Raw genomic sequence first — 17,788 nt, 5'->3', positions numbered from 1 at the left:
TCAACGGACAGGAGGCAGGGTACACCCTGAACTGGTTACCAGCTAATTGCAGGCACAGAGAGACAGACAACAACCAAGAAAGTCACTGCCCTAGAGGAACCACTCAGCTACCCAGCCACTTAACAAATGGCACCGTTTACACTGCTTATCTCAGGCACTCACCATGAAACTGTATGACTTTTTGTCATTCCTTTCCCTGATACCCCATTATTCCTCCGAATACCCTGGCTCAAGAAACACAACCCAGCCATGAATTTGACCCACCTGTCAATCACTGGGTGGACCCAATTGCCATCTCAAGATCATTCCACCCTCCAGTAAACCCCAGCCACGGGCCACAACTGTTGACCTCTCACAGGTTCAGCGCTCAAGATCTTTATCTTGCCATTACCCCCACACTTTTTCCACAGACACACACACATCGGCTCTATGGCTGGGCTATCAACCACCTGCCCGGATTCCCTCTTCAATTTTTCCTTCCCTGAGAAATTAAATGTCTTGCCCCTGAACTCAGCATTTTGGCACGCAAAGTAACTGAACACGACAATGGTGAATTTTGAAAATAGTAAGTTTCTTTTGGCTTATCCCTTTCGGGGTCGCCACAGCGTGTCATCTCAGATGAATGCACATATATGTTTGGCACAATTTTTACACCAGATGCCCTTTCTGATGCAACCCTTCTCAGGGAGTGGAGGCCCGAGTGGGATATGAACCCACAACCCCTGGTTTATCAAACCAGTGCTCTAACCACTGAGCTACGGGGCAAATTTTGAAAATAAAAGTAATAAAACTAAATGCAGTGAAGAACATTTACTCCTTTCCCTACGCATCGATGAGGTACAAGGTTAGTAATGTTTGAGATACTGTGAGACAATGTTATTATGTGAATTTGATCCAAATCCAATGTGACGAGAAGTTGCTAGTTTGACCCTTGGTGTCGTGAGCAAGGCTTGGCCACTGCCAAGAGGGACATGGCTAGCCCACTGCTGTGGGCGGTGACACCTTTCCAATCTTTGTTGGGTTTTACCACTTTCTTCTTCGGAGTAAGTGAACTGTAGGCATCGAAACTGGGATCTGAATTGTTTAAATTTGAACAATTCTGGGAGAACGGGAATGTTATTCATGTTCCTAACAATTGGTTGTCGAGTCTCGATGTCCAACCCTACTCAAAATATTACCTATACAAACAGTAAAAAAGGGATATCTTGTTCTGAAATTAGACATCAAGGATAATCGTTTGTCCAGCTATTTTCCAACTAACTGTAAAAAGGGTTTTGGTAGCAAAAAAAAAAGCTTTTGCGACTGATCAATATGTTTTACATGGCAATTTGGAAGTTTTGGTACAATTTTTAGCAAGAATTATAGTACAATTTGCTTTCACCTTTGATTTACAGTTTCTAAAAAACTAAATGCATGTGTAAAATCTTGGGACCCTTATACAATCCATAGCATTCCACATCGTCTCCTACCCAATGATGTATTTGGCCAGGGTTTTTAGTCCGCCAGGGTCACTAACAAAGGATATAAATTCACCGGACATTGCCTCTACACAACAGTGTGGAGTATTGATAATTATAACAGTCATTAAAGCTATTTATTGCTAAATAGGGCTAATAATTAATGAATTGTCACATTCATGCTAATAGCTATGTAATTATAATACCGTGAATTAGTTTTCCAGTTATAGCCAGAATGATAATTTTTGTTTTTACTGATCCATGAACACTGAGGCAGCGGAGAAGTGCTCCTATTTTAGTTTAAGTGCCCCTCTGCGTCCTCTGTGTGGGGCAAAAATATTCATTGGAGTTGGCCCAAAAAAACAAAACAAAATATCCAGCAGCACACCCTTCCACCCTTGGACTGAATAAAGTGCCTAAAATAGCTGTTCCTTTGTAGGGTGTTCCACCGCTCCTGGGTGAACAAGACATGCTGAAAATTGTAAAGTTGTATATCACTGTCCAAACCAGATACTGTGACCAGACTGTGGAGTTTTATTTTCTGGGGTCAAGAGTTTCGGGGGGGAATAGAAGGAGCATATATATGTCTAATCAAACACAATTCAAATGCTTTAATGTATGAAAGTGATCCACCTCACTTCCTCCATCCACAGCAGAGCATTTCTTTTTGGCCCTCAGTTACTACATGGTCATATAGATTTTCTTTTTATATTATAATGTGAAACACTAAAAAAATACCATTATACATAAAGTAGCTCAACAATATATTTATAACACTCCTGATGTCTACTACATGCATTTTGTGCAGCTCTATTCCTTTCAGGCAACTCATATTCCTCAATAATGGCCCCATTTCCTATTTGAAATCTGGAACACCTTAATTTACTCTTCCACTGAGGCTAGTGGGATTACTTTATATAGCACGGTGTCTTCATGCAACACTCTCTAAAGCGTTTTACAACCTGTGGTCCGTGACGGTTGAAAAGCAAGCTTTTCGCCCCGGAGAGGGCAGCGGCACAAGGCAGAAAATAGTAGGTATGCTGATCAAGAATTTAATGACTCCATTTCCAGAGAGAAAAAAACTGTTCGAATACCTGCTAGTTTTGACTTGCATTGATCGGTAGCACTTTCCAGCCAGAAGAAGGTGGAAGAGCTGATGGCCAGGATGTGGAGGGTCCGAAAGGATCCTGCCTGCTCTGGACGTAGTTCGTTCATTTTAATGGTTGTCGTCCATTTCCTGTCATGTGTCTCTGGTTTTGATCTCGATTTTAAGGCATTAGAGATCTTTTAGCTGGGCAGCCTATCATTTTCAACAAATTGTCCACTTGCACAGCCTTAAGATATAATTAATGCTAGGTCTTGTTGGTTTTCTGAGAATCTACTGTGTATTTTTTTATTTTTTTTTTTTTACATATAGCAATAAAAAATATAATGAAAATGTGGATCAATCTGATTAGACGCATTGGACTGTTATTATTTTAAACACTACTGTATATCTCTCTGACAAACATACACCTACATAGACACAAAAACAGAAACCCTTAAACATACCATTCACACTGCCACTGAAGCCCACTCCGCTCCCAGCACAGCTCTCCAGGAGCAGCATATCAAATGTGTCAGGAAACAGTGTAGGTGGACTCAATATTGAAGTCAGCCAGTAAGTGTAAGGATAGGTGTGTGTTTGCCTGTGTGCGTGTGCATGTGTGTGTGTGAGTGTGGGTGTGTGTGGGGGTGATAAGTGTAGGTGTGTGGAGTTGAGTCTTTATACAAACTGCACGTGCATTTGCTTCATTTGTACCACTTTGATATGCTGCTCCTCTTCAGAAGGTTGATGGCGCACTATGTTGTTTGATTGGTTACGGCGAGTGCGACAAGTCACCCCAGTTACCTCTGATTTTTTTCTCCCATGTCTACATATTTTAGCCCCAGCCACCTGACCCTCAAAGCTCCTGAAGGCTGTTGTGAGCAGGCACAGTGCCCAGTGTCCTATTATGGTCCATTAATCGGGAACGTGTTCTGAAAGTGTACGTAGGTGCAAAATAAAAGGGAGGGGGATATTTTTCATCTATGCTCATTATCCGGGTGGCACAGTGGAACAGCTGTAGAGCGTTGGCCTCACAGTTGTGAGGACCGGGGTTTAAAATCCCTGCCACATCCGTGTGGAGTTTGCATATTCTCCCCGTGCCTGTGTGGGTTTTCTCTGGAGTCTCCGGTTGCCTCCCATATCTCAAAAACATGGATGGTAGGCTGACTGAAGACTCCAAGTTGCCCATAGGTGTTTATGTGAGTATGAATGATTTTTTGTTTCTATGTGCCCTGCGATTGTCTGCCGATTAGCACCCCACCTTTCACCCAAAGATAACTTGGATAGGCTCCAGCATGCCCGCAACTGTAATGAGATTAAGCGGTTCAGAAAATGAATGGATGATTGATATTTTTGGTGATAAACTGTGAGGTTTTTCGAATCTGAAATAGGTGCCTTGTTTCAAAAACAACCCTTGTTGCAAAACACTGGCCTAATAATAAATCTCCTAAATAAAGCTATTAAGGCCTGAAATAAGTGTTGCACATAAACTTATGTGTTTTTCCAAAAATGGTGATTTCCAACGAGTATAAAATTAACAAATTGAAAGTCCATTTTATGCACCAAAAGTCCAGTATCGGACAGGTACAACCACGCTGTTCTCACATTCTTCTGGGATGTTATCAGAGTCGATTCAAAATAGATATCTGGTTCCCGTCACCACTCTTCAAGGTTCTGTCACGACCCATCGGAACGGAGGTAGGACCCAAATGCAGGAGTACACGGGAGACGCAGAAGTAATTCGGGAAAAACGTCGTTCCCCGGTCGGGATTCGGTACACGGGAGATCGATCAAAGCAGGCAGGAGTATCAAAGGAGTCAGGGTTACGGGGTTGGTCTTAGGACAGGCGGAGGTCGGTACACACGGGAATACGATCAGAGATACATGAGTGCTGGAACGGGGCATGAACCACAACGATCTGGCGCCGGACCAGTCGTCCCCATGGATATATATACACACCGGGGCCAATCAGCCAGCATGAGGCGCAGGTGTGTGCCTCCCAATCAGCACGACCGTGCAGGCACCCGCGCAGCCAGGGCTGGACCGGCAGGATCATGACAATACCCCCCCCCCCTCTAAGGCACGGCTCGCAGACGTGCCTAAACAAAAGAAACACAGAGACAAGAATTAACACATCCAGGGACGGGTGGAAGGGGGTCCGGAGGAGGGCACACCACCCCCCCCCCAAACCCCAGTCTGGTGGCCATCCAGGCCACCAAATGCGAGGCGTCCGGGTGGACAGGTCAGGAGGACGACCCGGACTCCAAGCACCAGGATCCCCACAGGGTGATTCGGGTGGACAACCTCGATGAGGAACCAAACGGCGAAGCAGGAACCAGACCAAGGCATGCCACTGCTCCGGACGAGGACCTCCCACGCCGTGGTTGCGAGACGACTAGGTATTGGTCGCCACCTCCTCCTGGACGGGAACGTGAGAAGGCAGCGGCGCCATCGCCACCTCCTCCTGGATGGGAACATGTGGGCGTGCCAGTCGCCATCGGACCAGGAACAGGGGGCGACCGTGGACCGGTCGCCGACGAAGCAGGAGCGTGGAGCGGCCGCGGACCGGTCGCCACTGCTACTCCTGGACACGGACGAGAAGCGGCTGCAGAAATGTCGCCACCTCCTAGACAGCAATGTGAGGCGGCAGCGGCTCCACTGCCACGTGAGCTCTGCTCGGAACAGCCAAAACTGCGACGTGGGTGTGGCGGCAGATCCATTCCCACAGTGACTTGGGAATGGCGAGGTGGCGGATCTGTTCCCACTGCAACGTGCGCTTAACTTGGTAGTGGCTCAGTTGCCACTGCCGCGTGAGCAAAAGTCAGTAACGAGTCCGTCGCAGTCATGACGTCAGCACGGGTTGGAGTCCAACAGAATGTGAGGTGCTGGACGGGTCGTGGTCAGGACGTATTCATTGCTTGCCGGCGGAGCATGTGACACGGAAGCGGAGAACGTCATGGAGCCTGCCCGGATCAGACAGGCTTGGCCCTCCGGCAGTCGGTCTACCTTGCATCGGTCCCGGCGACGATGGTCTTTCCTGCTGGGTCCTGTTTTGGCCAGATCGTTCTGTCACGACCCAATCGGAACGGAAGTAGGACCCAAATTCAGGAGTACAGACACAGAGGTAATTCGGGAAAAACGTTTATTGTTCCACGATCGGGGATCGGGCAGGCAGTCAGGTGCAGCAGCGGTTGTCAGGACGTCGGACGTAGAGAGCAGGTTAGCGGGGAGGCAGTAGTCGGTACACGGGAGATAGAGCAAAGCAGGCAGGAGTATCAAAGGAGTCAGGCTTACGGCGTTGGTCGGAGGACAGGCGGAGGTCGGTACACACGGGAATACGATCAGAGATACGGGAGTGCTGGAACGGGGCATGAACTGCAACGATCTGGCGCCGGACCAATCGTCCCCATGGTCCTATATACACCGAGGCCAATCAGCCAGCATGAGGCGCAGGTGTGTGCCTCCCAATCAGCGCGACCGCGCGGGCACCCGCCCAGCCAGGGCTGGACCGGCAGGATCATGACAGGTTCTGGTGGTCCCAGGGAATGTTTTCAGAACTGATATTGGAAGGAAATAGTAGAAAAATAGGTGAACAGTACCTTATGCTGCAGCAACGTTATTATGAATCCAACTATAGTACAGCACCAGGCAAGACGGCCCCACTGCAATATGACTGGCTGATGCTTCGTTGGCAGAGCGTGATACAAAAAGTGTATGTGTATGGGTGTATGCACAACACACGCACACACAGCGCTGTGTCCAGCGGTGCTCTGCTACATCCACGGCTGTTTGGAAATGTTGTCGGAATGTGCAAAAGTGCATCAGATTGGATTTCTGAACGTGACTTGCCTAGTCAACTACTCAAGTGTGGTCACCATGAGTCAGTCAAAACAAATAATTTCCATTTCATCCCTATCGTTGACATAAAGTAAATTTTCATGATGGTTGGTTATTGATTTTTGACATTACATGTTAAGATTAATATATAGCGCCTATGGAGGGGAAAAGATAACATCCACGTTAAAAAATAAATAAATATATATATATATCAGGTCGATTGTAATATTTTAAGAGGTTAAAATTTCACAAGAAGGGATATCCACGAAAATTTGGGTGATGCTTGGAGACAGTTTTGGGACAATAAGTGACATAGTGTCCACAGCCTCCTTTTATCCTGAGCGACTTATGCTGTTGAATGCATTCTTAATTAAAAATAATTAGTAATAGATATTATTACTATTAAAACAATCGACCTATTCAGTTAAAAAATGTGACCAATCACCTGAAGTAGAGCATGGATGCCCCAGACCTAGGCAGACTTGCAAGATTTTAAGACTGTTATACACACACACACGCACACACGCACACACCCACGCACACCCACACATGCACACACACACACACACACACACACATTCTGACTTTAAAAGTCAGGATTCACACTGCCAACTCTATCACATTTCTCCTAGGAATGGTACATCATTTCTGCTTTCAACAATCCATGACTTGGACTCACCACCACATGCTTTCAATGGGTCCTTTTGGAGATATATACAAAGTCCCTTCATTATAGTCGATCAAGATTTTGAATTTCTTACCTCACTGTCCTCATTCTGGAAAGAAGCAGTTACATTATTAACTGGCTTTGGATTTTGACAATGCAGCACGGTGGAGAAGCTGTAAACCATTGCTCTCACAGTTCTGAGGTCCTGGGTTCAATCGCGGGTCCAGCCTGTGTGGAGTTTGGATGTTCTCCCAGTGCCTGGGTGGGTTTTCTCCGGGCACGTCTTTTTCTCGCAACACTTGTGAGGATAAGTGGCTCAGAAAATGGATGGATGGATGGATGGATGGATGGATGGATGGATGGATGGATGGATGGATGGATGGATATTGGATTGCATAACTCAAATACTGTACAAGACAACACAAAACTGAACTCAGCTACCCAGCTCAAAGCATTTTCTAGGACAGACCCACTTTAATAAAAAAATGCCTTCAAGCACTCAGCAGTCATGTCCCAATTAGAAGCTGTATTTCAACTTGGGATATAATAATAGTTCGGCTCACTGGACATTGTCACCACACATTTCACTGGAGAACAGAACAGTAGCAGTCAGGTTCTTCCCAAGCCAATATTTCATCCCATCTGATATTTATGCCCACATACATGTATATATGCTTACAGAAAAATTTGAATAGCAATAGTTTTTAATTTTCCACTTAATTTATAAGATAACATGCCACACAATTTAAAATACAAACTTAATTGCAATGAAGTTGGGATGTTGTGTTAAACAAATAAAAAGAATACAATGATTTGCAAATCATCTTAAACAAATATTTAATTGAATACAATACAACCATCAGATATTTCATGCTTAAACTCATAAACTTACAGTGCCACTGACACCTAAAACATAAAATTTAATGTTGTTAACCAAAAATATCTTCCATTTGTTCACAGCACGTCAGAATGCTGCCGTATATTGATTTTTTCATCTCCCGCCATGAAAAATCTCTCAAGGCTTTTGTGCTGAACAAGAACCAGGAAGTGACATTTTTTGCAGACGCCTACAGTGGCGAGGTCGAGTATTGTACCGGCGAGAAATTAGCTGTTTTTCTGCATGTTAGCCAAAATGCTAGCTCGTCGTATTGCTGGATTTTGCTCAAACACTCGGGAGGAGGGATTCACTCTCCACCCGGATTTGTCATGAAAAATGGATTGCAGAGGTGCAAAGGACAAGAGCTTTGTGGGTTCCAAATGACAGGTAGGTGTGTATAGCGCTATTAAAAAAAAAATTGTTGGCAGGACTAATTTGTCTCAAAGTTTATAGCAAATGTTATATGTTAATTTTGAATAAATCCCCTTGGTCAAACTAGCAAAATATAACAAAGCACTTGTATTGTGTTTAAGACAATTTAATCGCACACAATACAATACAACACAAAACAATAACAATATAGAAGTACAAAGACAATTTAGGAGCATGTAACACAAGCTAACTCGCTAACTAGAAATGGTCTTATCTAGGTATTTGCCGCACACGAGACGTGTGTCTTCTGGCAGGATAGCCAAAGAAGAAGACAAAAGCTGCCCAGTAACACAAGGTTTTTATATGTATGGGTCCATGGTAGAAGTGGTAATAGATGTAGCCTTAAGTTGCTCATGTACAACTTCAAGTCCTTCAAGGGTGGAATTGCCCAAACCTTGCACATTATAATGTATGTAATTGATACGGTCAACATTTTCGTTGGGCGTAACGGGGAAAAGAGTGGAAATTACATATATATTTTCAAAACCGGCAACTACCTGATCTGTCAGTTTATACTCATCTGGGATACCACGGGGTTACGCCAATAGCATCAATGCAGGTGGGGTCGTCAGCACCGAGCCAGGTAGACTTGGACCTACATGAATGGTGTAATAGGCTAAGAGCTTCCTTGAAGTGTTCAGGAGGAACTGCCAGATCATCGAGGGTGACAGGAACAACGAAAATAGGCATAAGTAAAGTTACAAATGCACATCTGCCCGTACTGTTGCGCGGGAGGCGGTCGAAGAGACGGTTCCCTCCGCACTACCACCACACATTAGTACGGCTGACAGGTTGGAAAAAGGTGTTTCCTGGGTCTCTGCACATTGATCATCAGAGATATTGTCAATTGGGGCCCCATTATCTTTAAGGAAAATACAGGTGGAGTTTTGGCGCGCCACAGCACGATTAAACACAGGTTTGTTCTTTTGGGCTGGTGTTACCGGGTGAGCAGTATCCCAAATTTTGCATTCATTTTTACTCGGCACATAATTTTTCATAAGATCTTGAATACAGGTGAAGTTGACAGAAAAGGAAACAACACCTAACAAAAGTCTAGGTCCCATGCATACAACACAGTCACTCGGGGTTTTATTTGCCGCTTGTTCTGCCACTAGTAACCAATTATTCTTTACTGTGCTAACGCCTGTCAAAACCCTAAACCACTCATCAACAGATAGGGCTTTGTTTATAATACAACTCTTCTCTGTGGTAAATATTTTCCGGGTGGGTTGTGCTAACAGCTGGCACAGATGTGGCTGTGGGTATGGGGTTTTTCTGAGCAATTTCCCAAATAAAAATACCAAGAACAATAACACCAATAATAAGAATGCCATAGATTCCTGCTCTCCCTCTTTTGGTCCGAAAAGCAATCGGACCATCTGTAGGAATCATCGTTATCAATAAAAAAAAAACAACAAACAATGAAATAAAAGTGCAATTAAGAGTCTGTAGCGGAGCAAAGCATAGAACAAGAAAGAAGAAGAAAGAAGGAAGAGAGAAGAAAGAAGAAACCACTTAGTTCCTTTTCCCTCCAAGCGGACGGCTTTGTGGGTACGAGCAGTCACCTTGTGGGGGCCAGACCAACAGGTTCTGACCACTTACAAGAGAGTCGTTTAAGGTAGACAGATGACCATTCGGGAAGATCAAGTGTAGGAGGTGGTGATGGAAGAGAGTCGTGGATCTGTAAGGAGAAATTAGAAGCAAAAGAATGCAGTTGTGTGCAAAACATTTTATGAGAAAACCTGGGAGACAAAACGGCCTCCTCCAGCGGTTGGAGTGAGGAGGAAGGGCCAGGCATCAGACAACCTGTAAGAGGTTCATAAGGAGAGAAACCAGTAGGGCGAGACACAGTTTGTCTCACAGACATTAGAGCAAGGGGAAGAGCCTGAACCCAATTCATGCTGGAAGAGGTACATATCTTAGCCAGTTTTTCCTTCAACGTGCGATTCATATGTTCAACTGAGCCTTGGCTGGCGGGGTGATAAACACAACCAAACTTCTGAGTTAACCCTAACCACTTCTCTACAGTAGCTAGGTGTGTGGATCTGAAATGTGCACCGTTGTCTGAGCGGATGAGAGCGAGGAAACCGTACGTTGGAATCCAGTGGTTCACCAAAGCTTTCATTACCGACACGGTGTTTTCGTGAGCGCAGAGATAGGCTTCAGGCCATCCAGAAAAGGTGTCAACAAAAACAAGAAGGTAGCGCTTACCTTGAACAGGAGTAATCATGTCTGTGAAATCCATGACGAGTTCCGCACCGGTCTAAGTGTGGGGTGAACATTGTGTAGGTGGAAAATATTACAGTCACAACAGTGGGCGTGACACAAGCCAGACATTTTAGGATGCCACCACATGCGAAGTTTGGTTGGCATGGCTATGGGCCAATATGAGCCAAAGAGTGAGTTTGGTTGAAGTGGATTCGGAGTGGCCAGGGACCTTGACGATAGCCACCGCCGAAGGTTTGCCCAGGGCTTTATCTAATCGTTGGATCAGTGTCAAATGTGCAATAGGAGTACCTTTAGCTGTTTTAAAATAATTCCGTTTCCAGGCAGACAGGTCCAACACAGCAGCAGAGATAGCGTAACATGAGTCAGAATAGACAGTGACAGTGTGAGACAGTGTGCGAGCACTTCCACTGCTTGAGCTGAGGAAGCAGGTGTTAGTACGGAAGAGGAAACAGTTAAAAATTCATCTGAGGGCTGCTACTCCACTACGGCGGCCGCCGCAGCCAAAGAGCCATTCGGCTTACGGTAACAACAACCATCAGTGAACAGAACCCTGCTGTTAGTCAGAGGTTGGACAGAGAGATCAGCACGTGGATGAAGAGAATCTGTAGAATAGAAGAACGATGCTCCGAGGACATAGTGGATCCTTCAGATTACACCACTCTGCCCAAGAAGGTCACCGATTTGCGACAACACTGAAGTTTCTTTCTGGAAGCTTTGAATCCCAGCTCATGCAAATGAAGCAAAACGAGTTTAGTGCAAGTTTAGTGGCTGCCCCCCAGCAGTCAGATACTGGGCCGGGATGGTAACTTTCCACTCCTTATCTGGTGTCGTTGGTCTCCACGGCAACGCCTGGGAGAGGAGTACGGCGCCAGCTGGTTTTCTGCGTACAAAGATCAAGGACAACCACCGGCTCCACAACACATCCTTGTCTGATTAGCAAATGGGCAACACTTTATCCGTTGATTAAATCTATAAGGTCATATTTAAGCAAATAATGAAAGTGCAATAAAAGTAAAATAGTCTTCAATAGTCACCAAACTTGAAAAACTTCTCCAAAAGCAGCAATAATAAAGAGCTCCGTCTGCATCCGACAACATTATCCTTCTCTCAGAAAGTAAGAAAAGATCCACGTCATAATTTCATAAAGTACATCACCATTGTGGCCCGGCGTTAGCCTCAACACCGAGGTGGATCGGGTGCGGAGGTGGTTTGGCCGCGTGTTTTTTAGGAGAAAGGAGCTCCCCACCCCCACACCACACCGGCCACCAGTGTCTGGGCACCCCTGAAGTAGTTACTTGGCCTGGTATTGTCATGATCCTGCCCCTTCTGCACGAGCTGTGCGGGTGCCCGTGCGGCTGCGCTAATTGGGAGGCACACACCTGTGCCTCATGCGGCCTGATCATCCCCCGTATATATAGGACCCGGTGACGACTGGTCCTCCCCCAGTTCGTTGAGCTTCATGCCCCGTTCCAGCACTCTCGTTTCCCTAATTGAACCTGTGTGTACCGACCTCCGTCCGTTCTCTGACCAACCTTGTAAGCCTGACTCCTTGACACTTCTGCCTGCGTTGATTGTTTCCCCGTGTTCCGACTCCTGCCTGTCCGCTCATCTGTTCTCGTCGCCCGACGTCAGAACTACCGCTGCTGCACCGGACTGCCTGCTCGATCCCTGACCTCTGCATACAACAAACGTGTCCCTTCTTGAACTACCTTGCGTCTTCCGAGTTCCTGCATTTGGGTCCTACTCTCGTTTCCGATGGGACGTGACAGGTATGAGTCCTCCTGAGTATGCTGCATACACAAGACTTGAAAAAAAGTAAAGAAAATTTAACAATCGTAGGCCTGTCACTTTGAATATTTCATCGCATTCCTCGTCAGTCTGTCGGGAGTCATTTGTTGGTTAGGAGTGATCCGCATATCATCTAAATATGGCTAAAAACAATAGGGTAATATTCCCCGGTCACTTCACTCGATTCTGAGATGTTCTCTTCTTCAAAGAGCTTCCGTGTCAGAAGGGGCATCAGAAAATCTCTCTTGTTCATCTCCCATAGCAGGTGGCAAAGCGTCTTCTCAATGGTGACTATGACATCTGCAAATGATATTGCAGGCAATATGGCTGGCACTGGGATGTCGAGTGAGACTTTCACAACTATGTGCATTCATGACACGCTCTCCGCTCATTTTTTTTCATATCGATACTGAAGTAATAATATTATATGCAGTTTTCATAATATGTATTTTAAATGTATATATGGATTAATTTATAAAGCTGAGCCAGATGCAAAAAAATACTCGGAAAGTTGAGGAATGCTTGTCAAATACCTCTTTTGAACTTCCTGCAGGTGGACAGGCAATTTGGGAACAGGTGGGTGCTATGATCGGGTATAAAAGAGCTTCTCTGAATTGCTCATTCATTCACAAGCAAACATGAGGCGAGGTTCACCTCTTTGTAAACAAGTGTGTGAGAAAATAGTTCAGTTTAAAGACAACATTCCTCAATATGCATTTGCAAGGAATTTAGTGATTTCTTCATCTAGGGTCCATAATATCATCAAAAACTTCAGAGAATCTGAAGACATTACTGCATGTAAGTTCCAAGGTCCATACCAACATTGAATGCGCATGACCTTTGATCCCTCAGGCGGGACTGCATAAAAAATATCAATGTGTAAAGGATATTGCCACATAGGCGCAGGAACACTTCAGAAAACCAATGTCAGTAAATAGAATTTGGCCGTACAACCGTTAGCGCAACTTAAAACTTTACTGTGTAAAGCAAAAGCCATTTATCAACAACGTTCAGAAATACTGCACGCTTCTCTGGTCTCGAAGTTATCTCAGATCGACGCATGAAAAGTGTAAACGTGCTCTATGATCCAAGGAGTCCACATATTGAGCTCTTTCTGGAAATTCTGGACATCGTTTCCTCCAGGCCAAAAAGGAAAAGAACCAATCGGACTGTTATGGATGCAAAGTTCAAAATCCAGCATCTGTGATGGTACGGGGCTGTGTTCGTGCCAATGGCATGGGTAACTTACACCTCTGTGAAGGCACTATAAATGTTGAAAGATACATATAGGTTTTGGGGAAATATATGCTGCCATCCAAGCAACATCTCTTTCACTGTTGCCCCTGCTTATTTGAGCAAGACAATGCCAAACCACATTCTGCACGTGTTACAACTGAATGGCTTCATGGGAAAAGAGTGTGGGTACTATACTGGCCTGCCCACAATCCAGACCTGTCTCCCACTAAAAATGTGTGGTGCTTTATGAAGCGTAAAATATGGCAACGGAGACCCCGGATTGTTGAAGAGCTGATGCTGTATATCACGCAAGAATTGAAAAGAATTCCACTGACAAAGCTTCAACATTAATTGTCCTCAGTTCCCAAATATTTGAAGGATGTTGTTAAAATAAAAGGTGATGTAACACAGTGGTAAACATGACCGTGTCCCAGGGTTTTTAGAATGCATTGTGGCCATAACATTCAAAGTTTAAGATTATTTGCCAAAAACAATAACATTTATCAGTTTGAACAATAGATATTTGTCTTTGTAGTGTATTAAATATAGGTTATAAATGATTTGCAAATCATTGTATTCTGTTTTTACATTTAACACAATGTCCCGACGTCATTGGAGTTGGGTTCGTACTAAAGGAAATAGTTTCCTCATTTTAAAGCAGGGGTCGGGAACCTATGGCTTGCAAGCCATATCTGGCTCTTTTGATGGTTGCATATGGCTTGCAGAGCCCTCATAACGACATACTGTAGAAGTCATTTCTGTCGTGCAGGCAACACAAATGAGGTAGAGACACTTTGTCCTAGTGGGGTAGCTTTAGTTTGCTGTGGCAGTCAATGTGCGCAGGCGCAGAAGGGTCGAATGCAGATCAGGTCGGAACAACTAATTCTGGAAACAATTATGACAAAGGTCGCGCAAAGAAAAAAAGACGAGGATTACTGACGTTTTCAACAAGAATGGACAGGCTTTGTGGAGAGAAAGGGTTCTGTTGTGTCTAAATTATAATGATAAAATTGCAGAGTCCAAGTTAGTCAACAGAAAATCCATGTTTGGACCCAACAAATTGAATGGACTTCACATAGCTTTGGTGGTGCTTTAGGAATTGTGAGAAATGGAAAGCCCTTCACAGATGGGGATTATGCCAAAGCCTTCATACTTGATGTTGCCAATAAACATTTGGACAACTTCGCATAAAGACAAAATAATCAAACGACTAAAAGACATGGCTTTGTTGGCAAGAACTGTTCACCATCGTACCATCATGATGGCAAATCAAATTGAATTACGTTCACGATTAGCGGAGGGAAGTCTCAACGCCTGCATGAAGATTAATGACATACTAAACAGACTATAAGCCATCAGCAAAACCATGCAGCATCAGAAGTCAAGTAGTTTTGTCATCATTGGTTAGCAACAGTGCAACAATGTTATTTAAAATAATTCAGACTTATTTTACTCTAAAAGTGTTGGTCTTACATAAATGCGCAAATACACTTGTAATTATGTCATATCATGTCATTATCCAAGCCGCTTATCCTCACAAGGGTCACGGGAAAGCTGGTGCCTATCCCAGCTAACTTCAGGTCAAAGGGGGCCTATACCTTGAACTGCTCACCAGTCAGTCGCAGGGCAGATATCGACACCATCATTGAACGGGAATCAATCCCACGCTGCCGGCACCAAAGGCAGGCGTGTGTACCACTACACTATCGGTGACTCCACCTGTATTTATTTATTTTTTTAATGTTATATGGCTCTTTTGAAATTACATTTTAAAATATTTTTCATTTATGGCTCCCTGAGTCCAAAAGGTTCCCAACCCGTTTTAGAGTGTCACTGCCAAACAAACCATATGAGTAAATTGCTGCTGCAACATCTATTGCATCTAGTCCAGTCTCACCTCTTTCCAAAAGGCCGCACAACATTCTTCCTTTCTCAGCTTCCACCAGCTTCTTATTCTTCCTCCCCACCAGCAGACTCATCCTTCACACCACCATCCTATGCTGTCAAGCTACACTCTCCCCAACCAATACATTACAGTTGGTAACCTTCAGATGACATCGTCTGCACAAAATGTAATCCACCTGTGTGTTTCTACTTCCACTCTTGTAAGTCACCCGATGTTCCTGCCTCTTCTGGAAAAAAAGTGCTTCCTACTGCCATTTCCATGGTTTCTGCAAAGTCCACCACCATCATTCCCTCAAAGTTCCTTTCCTGGATGTCGTATTTACCCATCACTTCTTCATCGCCCCAGTTTCCTTCACCAACATGTCCATTACAATCTGCACCAATCACAACTCTTTTATGTCTGGGATGCTCAGAACTATTTAATCTATTTCCTTCTAGAATTTCTCTTTCAACTCACATACTATATGCGGGGCATAGCCGCTAATCACATTATACATAACATCCACAATTTCAAGTTTCACTTCCAAGAAATTTTTAGCCAGCTCTTTCTTTAAAGGGTATGGAAAGTCTTCAAAGTGCCTTTTGCTTTTATTATACAGTTTTTTAAGATGAATTAAAATCTGAAAACAGACATGAAGGAAACATTTGTATTTATCGATTATCGGAAAAAAATTTATCACACATTGACGAAGTCCCCGGAAAACCCGAGCACTCATCAGAAAATTCTGAAAGGAAACATGACATCACAATGAGAGCCTCAAATATGGTGCACTACGAGAACGACAATGAATTTTCCAATAATTTGAGCAATGAACATGTTTCTGAAGGGTCTCATGAAGATGGTAAAGAATACTAAGTATATAAAGGCATTAAAAGTTATTAATTTGAGCCAGTTACAACACAAGTTCAAATGCCGATGAAGGAGCTGCACAGGAAGATGCCAATCCACCAACGGCAGGAGTCAGACCCAGGGAGGAAAACATACTTTGTGTTGGTAACACTGACTGGTGAGCGTTTGAGAAATTGTTTTTTTTTTTAATATTGCCATAAATTGATGAATAGGAATGATTTCGCCATCGTGAAATTAAAACTGTGCAAAGACCCTGTGTTTTTTTCTGAACATTTTCACCAAGTTTTAAGGAACGGAATATGTTTAAAAAGTTTTAAAGTTAATTTGACAGCAATAGCTTGACATAACTTCACCATAAATACATTTTCACATAGTAAACTGATGCCAAATCTAGGGAATTCTTCTGAGAGTCATAACCAGAGACTACCCAGAACCGTCCATTCCAATTTTAATTACAATCTTCCCAAGATACCATGGGCAAAACTACAAAACTTTATTCAGGAAGCTGTAAACCAGTAGGTGGTTTTGTTTGGGCACTAAATGCTTAAAATAGAAATGTAAATGAGGTGGATGGTTCTGTACACTGGACTGATACAGGTCTTTGACCTGTTGAAGTTTGCGAATGTGAACATTTTTTAAAAAATTATATCCACAGATGTGCACGTATATGATGCATACCCATACTGTCATGGTCCTGCCGGTCCAGCCCTGGCTGTGCGGGTTCACTGATTAGGAGGCGCATACCTGCGCCTCATGTTGGCTGATTGACTCCGGTAGATATAGAACCCAGGGGACGACTGGTCTTGGCCAGATCGTTGCGGCTCATGCCCCATTCCTGCATTCCCGTATCTCTGATCGTGAACCCGTGTGTACCAACCTCCACCTGTCGTCCGACCGACCCCGTAAGCCTGACTCCTTCTTTGATCGATCTACAGTGTACCGACTCCTGCCTACCCGCAGACCTGCTCTCTACACCCAACGTCCTGACTACCGCTGCTGCACCTGACTGTCTGCCTGAACCCCGACCTTGGAACAATAAACGTTTTTCCCGAATTACCTCTGCGTCTCTGTATCGATGGGTCGTGACACATAAAAACAACAGAAGAAAGTTTTTGTTGCCATGAGAGTCAACATATTCACCAATCACATTCAAATGATTTGAAATAATTATCTGATTATTGTTCCTGCTAAAACCTGCATGAGTGCAATCAGTGCTTGTTCAAACAAAGTCCCATTCTGGAAAATTGTCATATGAGTATATTTTCTTTTTTTCAGGTAATTGAGACATGCTGCCGACAGACAGCTTGAGATTGTGTTTGGCAATTGTAGGCACAAATAACCATGTACCACTTCCATCCTGCTGTGTGTCAAAGATTTGTGACAGATGGCCAAGAGTACACAGGATTTAAATGGTCTCCATGCT

The 17,788-nt window shown here is 44.2% G+C and overlaps 1 long non-coding RNA gene across 2 annotated transcripts in view; it reads left to right on the top strand.

Moving 5' to 3' along the window:
* LOC133498570 (uncharacterized) overlaps positions 1 to 17,761 on the top strand; it is a 59,597-nt gene extending 41,836 nt beyond the window's left edge. Inside the window, exon 3 of one of the 2 annotated variants that reach the window (XR_009794346.1) lies at positions 17,641 to 17,761. This is a non-coding gene — a long non-coding RNA (uncharacterized LOC133498570). Of the gene's footprint in view, positions 1 to 8,008; positions 8,305 to 17,640 lie in introns of those variants that run through there. The other variant, XR_009794347.1, reaches the window with a different exon arrangement.
* Positions 17,762 to 17,788: the final 27 nt, after the last annotated feature.

The sequence above is a fragment of the Syngnathoides biaculeatus genome, chromosome 3 (genome assembly GCF_019802595.1).
Source record: "Syngnathoides biaculeatus isolate LvHL_M chromosome 3, ASM1980259v1, whole genome shotgun sequence".
NCBI lineage: Eukaryota > Metazoa > Chordata > Actinopteri > Syngnathiformes > Syngnathidae > Syngnathoides > Syngnathoides biaculeatus.
This window is presented reverse-complemented; position numbering and strand designations above follow the sequence as displayed.